This window comes from Crocuta crocuta, unplaced genomic scaffold (assembly GCF_008692635.1).
Source record: "Crocuta crocuta isolate KB4526 unplaced genomic scaffold, BGI_CrCroc_1.0 scaffold9, whole genome shotgun sequence".
In the NCBI taxonomy this organism is placed as follows: Eukaryota; Metazoa; Chordata; class Mammalia; order Carnivora; family Hyaenidae; genus Crocuta; species Crocuta crocuta.
Window position 1 is genome coordinate 9,138,567 of NW_027551567.1, and position 7,443 is coordinate 9,146,009.

The 7,443-nt window shown below is 36.7% G+C and overlaps 1 pseudogene; it reads right to left on the reverse strand.

Moving 5' to 3' along the window:
- Positions 1–408: 408 nt before the first annotated feature.
- LOC144220183 (small ribosomal subunit protein eS17 pseudogene) lies at positions 409–901 on the reverse strand (annotated as a pseudogene).
- Between the last annotated feature and the right edge of the window lie 6,542 nt (positions 902–7,443).

Genomic DNA, 7,443 nt, shown 5'->3' on the forward strand with positions numbered 1-7,443 from the left:
GATGCTGTTTTTCTTTGAGTTTTCAAACTTTGCTTTATTAGTGTCTTTAACAAAATGAATGCCAACATCGGTTTATTAGTTTCTCTCCTAGATGTCCTTACAAAACATTCGGTGGTGTGTTCTTCTCAAGCTGTAATGCTGTTCTTTCCATGAGTTGCACAACCCAGCTACCCAGCCAGAAGACAGACAAGGTATCCCCCATAGAGGTCCAGTTATCCTGCCAGCCCAGGGTATGACCACATTGTAATAAAAACTAATTCACTACAGGATAGAAATAGACAATAAGAGGGAAAAAAGACTTTCACAATAGTTAGAATGTTTGTTCCTCCCTTGAGGAGGCAAATATAAAGGTTATTTCTGTTGTTGATCAGTCATACAGACACATATAAACATCTCCAATCTACTCCTCATAAAAATAATCTCATTAGCCTCAGTCAGAGGAATCTCCATATGACTTTTTCTTTCCCAAGGTTTACTGAAGATATTGCAGCACAGCAGAAAGATTCAAACAACTCCATGTGGTGTTTTGAAATTCATCCCAATTGTAGGCCAAGTGACCTGCAGATTGGACAGACTGCCAAAGACCAAGAGCTTCAGCAATTCCTTAGTGACAGGAATGATCTCCAGATCCAGGACTGGGACCTCAGAACATAATTATCTCTCCTTTCTCTCTCCTCCTCCTACAGCTTGATGCAGATATCTCTCACCAAGCCTCTCTGAATCTGCTCCATCAGATTGTGACATAGCCTGCTACCTTGTTGTGGAGCTTCTTGCTAGGAATAATGGTGGTTGACCCACACACAGGCTTGTTGGTATGGAAGCTGTTGCCCAGGAGACTGTAGTATTTCTCACTGAGGACCTGGGCCACCTTCTTCAAGGTTTTGATGCAAATGCAGCCCATGTTGTTGAGTCCTGGTAAAAGAGCTCCATATGATATCATGGTGGACATCTTTATTATTCTTGTAATTCTTGTCTATTGACTGTAGGTGGTATTACATCAGATTGAGTTATTTGAATTGATCTCCAAATACAAGTCATATGGAGCTCATATTAAACTCATATTAACTTTGCATTATCACAGATTTTTCTTCTTTTTGCTTTTCCACCCTTTTGGCTGTACTTTAATATAACTTCATTAAATTTAAGAGACAATTTCAAAAATAAGATCTTATACATCCAAAGAATCCTCATATTGAACTTATCCAAAGAACGCAAGTAACGACATTCTTAAAACTTTGCAATGGATATTGTAAACCACACACAAGTCTTGGTCTTCTTCATGATTATACTTGACAGAATTATCTAAACCAAAACATCCAGGATAATGAGAAACTCTTTTGATCTATAATATTTTAAAAGATATTTTGTCTGAGAATGTAGGCATATATCATGTATAGTATATATGTACTACACACACACATACACACTTAAAAGAATATAAAAGATTCTTTCCAGAGGAACTTTCTTTTTGCTATTTCTTGATCATATAAAAATATAATTTTATTTTGAATGTAATGAAACCTCCCTTAGCCTATGTGTGAAAATCTCTTGAAATGTTTTTCGATAATACAAAACAGAGCAGAAATTTATTAATATCATTTACCTAACAGCTAAAAGATAATTTTTATATTCATTCAAAATCTCTTTGTCTTTGTTCCTGAGCTACCTAGAGAGAGTTTTTCGGTTTTTGTTTTTGTTTTTTTCTTTTTTGAAGGCCTAAAATTTTACTCCTGGTTTTTCACCCAGTAACTTTTGAGGTTTTCATGGGACTCAAGATTGAAGAATTTGTGCAAATAGAATGTCTTAGAACTGACTTCACAGGCATGTGGTGATTATACAACAGAATTTCTGCCTAGGGATTAGGGGGAGTATATATTAAAAATATAACCTAGCTCTTGACAGCAACCATAGTAGGAGGCCTGCAAGGCCAAACAGGAACACTTAATATCTCTTTCGCTCCCTCTGCTGGTTGGTTTCATAAAATGAGGAATGGGTGCTTTGATCTCTTTCCAGAAATATTGATGCACTCTTATTTTACCAGATTTTCAAAATTTGGGTGTCAAGACTTGTATATTTGGTATGTTATGACTGAGTTGTTGAGCTTTTGCTTTTCCAGATTATAAATGAGCATGAAATATTAGATAGAGATACCATGAAATGGAAGTTCCATTAAATTAACAGACCAGAGGTTACTAAGCATGGTACAAAGAGGAATACAGGACATCCTCACCTTAATATAAAATGACCTCAAAGAGGTTAAAAACACATATATAAAATTACTTAAAAATAAGGCATACTGTAATTAAAAACTAAACTCTATGATACTGACTACATGTTGTAGACTTTAGAGAAAGGAACACTTCATAAACAGGAGAGGAGTTGCATGAAGACTTAAAAATGAGTGATACAGAACACAAGCTAGAAAGTGAGAGGAGTGGTTGTTGAGGGAGCAAGATGTAGTATCATCAATAATACATTCTTTGACTTCTCCACCAAACCACAACCTTCTTCCTATACATATTATTGTAAACAATAGCAATAGCAAAAACAGCACTCTCATACCTGGCATAAAGAAAATATCTATATTCCAAATGAAAACATGGGCATCCTCCCCTCAAAAGTGAGTACCTATAATCATTCAGTCACCATAGCTATCTGTGAGTCTTTCTCTATCCCATTCAGTCACTAGCCAGTTTTGATATGCTGCTACCAATGGATCAAACAATAAAGTTAATTACCAATTATATACTGTCTATAAAAATACTAGAGAATGACTAGAGAAAAGATATACTTAAGACTATTACAAGGTCCTTCCTCACCAAGACAAATATTTCCTTTCACTTGAGGCTCTGATTTCATTATCTGATTCAGGTTAGGCAAGTGTGAGAGGCACCGTGAATTTCCAGTGTGGTGGGCCATGCAGGCTACTAATAAACCTAGAGGGTTTTTAAGTAGGACCTCAGTGAGATATCCCCAGGATCAATGAGCTACTTCCAAAGTTTTCTGTGTGTCAAACTATTATTATCACTCATCCTGCTGATTATCATGGGAGCCACACCACCTTACTTTCAACGGAGTGTTGCTATTTGGCCTCAGTCAACATGGAAGGCCAATGTATGTAGTAGTATCATCCCAGCATACAGATGATATTCATTGCAGTCTTTCTCAAGAATGCTGCACTCCCCTCCCTAGTGAATTGCTTAATGTCTAATGAAGAATGTATTTCTTTTTTTATTATTATTATTAATGTTTTAAGGAATAGAATTTAGTGATTCCTCACTTACATATAACACCCAGTGCTCATCCCAACAAGTGTCCGCCTTAATGCCCCTTGCCCATTTGGCCCATCCCCCCACCCAACACCCCTCCAGCAATCCTCAGTTTGCTCTCTGTATTTAAGAGCCTCTTATGGTTTGTCTCCCTGTTTTTATATTATTTTTGCTCCCCTTCCCTTATGTTCATCTGTTTTGTATCTTAAATTCCACATATGAGTAAAATCATATATTTGTTTTTCTCTGACTTATTCTGTGTAACATAATACACTCTAGTTCCATCCACATTGTTGCAAATGGCAGATTTCATTCTTTTTGATCACCAAGTAATATTCCATCATATATATATATGTGGTATATATACATATACCACATCTCCTTTATGCATCCATCTGTCGATGGACATTTGGACTCTTCTACACTTTGGTTATTGTTGATAGTGCTACTATAAACATTGGAGTACATGTGCCCCTTTGAAAAAGCACTCTTGTGTCCTTTGGATAAATACCTAGTAGTGCAATTGCTGGGTCATAGGATAGTTCTGCTTTTAATTTTTTGAGGAACCTCTACACTGTTTTCCAGGTGGCTGCACCAGTTGGCATTCCCACCAGCAGTGCAAAAGGGTTCCTCTTTCTCTGCATCCTTGCCAACATCTGTTGTTGCCTGAGTTGTTAATTTTAGCTACTCTGACAGGTGTGAGGTGATATGTCATTGTGGTTTTGATTTGTATTTCCCTGATGATAAGCGATGTTGAGCATCTTTTCAGTGTCTTTTAGCCATCTGGATGCCTTCTTTGGAAAAGTGTCTATTCGTGTCTTTTGCTCATTTCCTCACTGGATTATTTGGTTTTTGTGTTGATTTTGATAAATTCTTTACAGATTTTAGATACTAACCCTTTATCTGATATGTCATTTATAAATATCTTTTCCCATTCCATCAGTTGCCATTTAGTTTTGCTGAATGTTTCCTTTGCTGTGCTATGTCCTCTTGAAGAACAAAGTTGGGAGATACCAAATCTCATTTATCTATCTTTTTCTTTTTCTTTTTTTTTTTTTAATGTTTTATTTATTTCTAGAGGAGAGAGGAGACAGCGTGAGCAGGGGAGCGTCAGAGAGAGAGGGAGACACAGACTGAAACAGGCTCCAGGCTCTAAGCTGGCAGTCAGCACAGAGCCTGACGCGGGGCTCGAACCCACGAACCGCGAGATCATGACCTAAGCGAAAGTCGGACGCTTAACCGACTAAGCCACCCAGGCGCCCCTCATTTATCTTTCTATGAGATATCATATCTGGCATTTTAATTTCATTTGGCACATTCCATTGATGAGTCCAGGTTTGAGACAATGAGGCAAATAATCAGAACCACTTCTAGGTGTTCAAGCTAGTACATTGAATCTATCTATTTACTTCTACATTTTTGGCACATCTATTCATACATTCAACAAATATTTATCCAGTATTCTATCCAGATATCTAACGATATCTTAGGCACTGGAAATACAGCATGAATAGAGCAAACAAAACTCTGTGGCTTCCTGGAGTCTACATTTGATAAGGAGAGGGAAGATAATAAACAAGTATGTTAAAATACATAGTGCATTGGAAAATGATTAGTTTAGCACAGTAGAAAGAAACAGAGAAGGTTAAAGGAAATCAGGGGCACTTTAGTGTGTTATTTTAAGTAGGGGGATCAGATTAAGCAACTCTGAGAGAATGACATTGAGCAAAGTGAAGAAGTAAGTGATGCAAATATCCAAGGGAAGAGCATGACAGGCAGAGGGCACAGCAAATGCAAAGCCTCAGGCTTATGTAAGATAAGCAGGGATGTCAGTAGCACCAGAACAGAGTGAGCAAGTGAGAGAATTATTGTTAGCATTATATTTTAGATAAACTCATAGTTTCAGAAATAAAAGAGAATACAAATCCCAGTTTCTGACCTCTCAAAATTCAGTTTCAGATTTGTTAATAAAGTGTGTTGACTTATTTTATATTAGTAAATACTTCATGTCAACAAGCTTATCTCTAGTTTTCTAAAATATCTGGGTCAAATTAACAAGAATAATTCAAAGCTGTTCTTTCCAACACAGTCAATTTGTAACGCTTTTATCAATTGTCCATTATGATTCTCTCTAGTCATCACAAGCTATAAGGGAATTACCACCATGAACTGAGTATTACAAAGGACGAATACAATGTGAAGACTTAAGCACCATGATCAAAGATAATTAAAGTTTCTTTTCAAATAAAGCAAACTTTCAAAAAGCTGGTTAAAAAGCCTGGCAATATCTTCTAACTTGTCAATAAACATATATATTTTTTATAGTTTGGCTTTTCTATTTTTAATTGGCATGCTTTAAGAAAAACATCCAAATCATAGCTTCTGAATGGGGAAATTAATTATTGATTGGCCTCTAGGCAAATAACTTAATTAAAGTTATATGAGTGCCTGATTAGTTTAAAAAATTGAATATAAAAATTCATTTCTTGTTTGAAAAATCTGTGGTTCACCTCAATTCTTAAAATAGATTATATTTTAGCTAAAACATGGAAAGAGCCTAAGTGTCCATCAACAGATGAATGGATCAAGAAGATGTGGTTTATCTATACCATGGAATACTACATGGCAATGAGAAACAATGAAATCTGGCCATGTGTAGCAACATGGATGGACCTTGAGGGTGTTATGCTGAGCGAAATAAGTCAGGCAGAGAAGGACAAATATCATATGTTTGCACGTATAGGAGGATTAGGAGGAACTTGACGGAGGAACAAGGGGGAGAAGAAGGGCGGAAATGGTGGGGGAAAGGGAGAGAAGCAAACCATGAGAGACTTTTGAATGCTGACAAAAACTGAGGACTGATGGATGTGGGGGGAGGGGGGATGGGCATGGAGGACACTTGTGGGGATGAGCACTGAGTGTTATGTGGAAACTAATTTGACAATAAACTATTAAAAAAAAAAAGATTATATTTTGTGGAAACAATATGTTATAATATGGAATAAACATTCATTAATAGTCAATGATATTAAGATTTCCATTTTTACATAGCGAAGCTTCATTGAATAAGCCAGAGCTGTAACATCATGTTAATGGATAATGTGACAGAGAGATGACTTTTTCAATAAGGTTTTCCAAAGGTAATCTTCTGATCCAGAACTAATCATTTATATAGAGAAATTAAGTAAATCAAGATGGAAATGACAGAACTTCTTAAACCTCATTTCAGTGGAAAGGTGAATTTTCACATTATTAGTTGAATCTAGTGTATGTTTGCTATATACTCTGTCCCTAGCACTGCATTAAATTATTACAAACATAATCTGATGTCATCATCATAACAAGCAGGTATTATTATCCCCATTTAACAGATGAGAAAACTAAGGGTCCAAGTTAGATGGACCTTCCTGAAATCATACATATAGAACCCTTTAATTCTACTTTCCCACACCCCAAGCTGACTCTGTCATTCTCTCTGACTCCTGGCACCAGGATCATTTCCTTCAATTCCTTTATTATTTTCCCTTATCAGTGTCCTACAACATTTCCTACAGTTTTTTCTGGTTACTACTGATTAAGAAATTCATTTATGCTGCACTTGGGTGGCTCCGTTGGTTGAACGTCCAACTCTTGACTTCAGCTCAGGTCATGATCCCAGGGTCATGGGATTGAGTCCCATGTCAAGCTTTGTGCTGAGCAGGAACATGGAGCGTGCTTAAGGTTTTCTCTCTCTCTCTCTGCCCCTCCCCCTTGCTCACTAGCACTCACTTGTGCTCTCTCTCTCTCTTTCTCTAAAAAAAAGAAAGAAAGAAAGAAAAAGAAATACATTCAGAGTACCTGGGTGGCCCAGTCAGTTAAGCATCTGACTTTGGCTCAGGTCATGATATCACAGTTCATGAATTTGAGCCCTGCATCAGGCTCTGTGCTGACAGCTCTGAACCTGGAATCTACTTCGGATTCTGTGTCTACCTCTCTCTCTCCCCCTTCCCTGCTAATGCTCTGTCTCTCTCTCTCTCTCTCTCAAAAATAAATAATAAACATTAAAATAATTTTTAAAAAAGAAATACATTTACAACAGGAAATTATTCTGTTATGTTGTAAGCATCAGATTGGCCTATATTATATTAAGAAACATAACAAACAAATGAGCAATTGAACAGTCATACTCAAGATA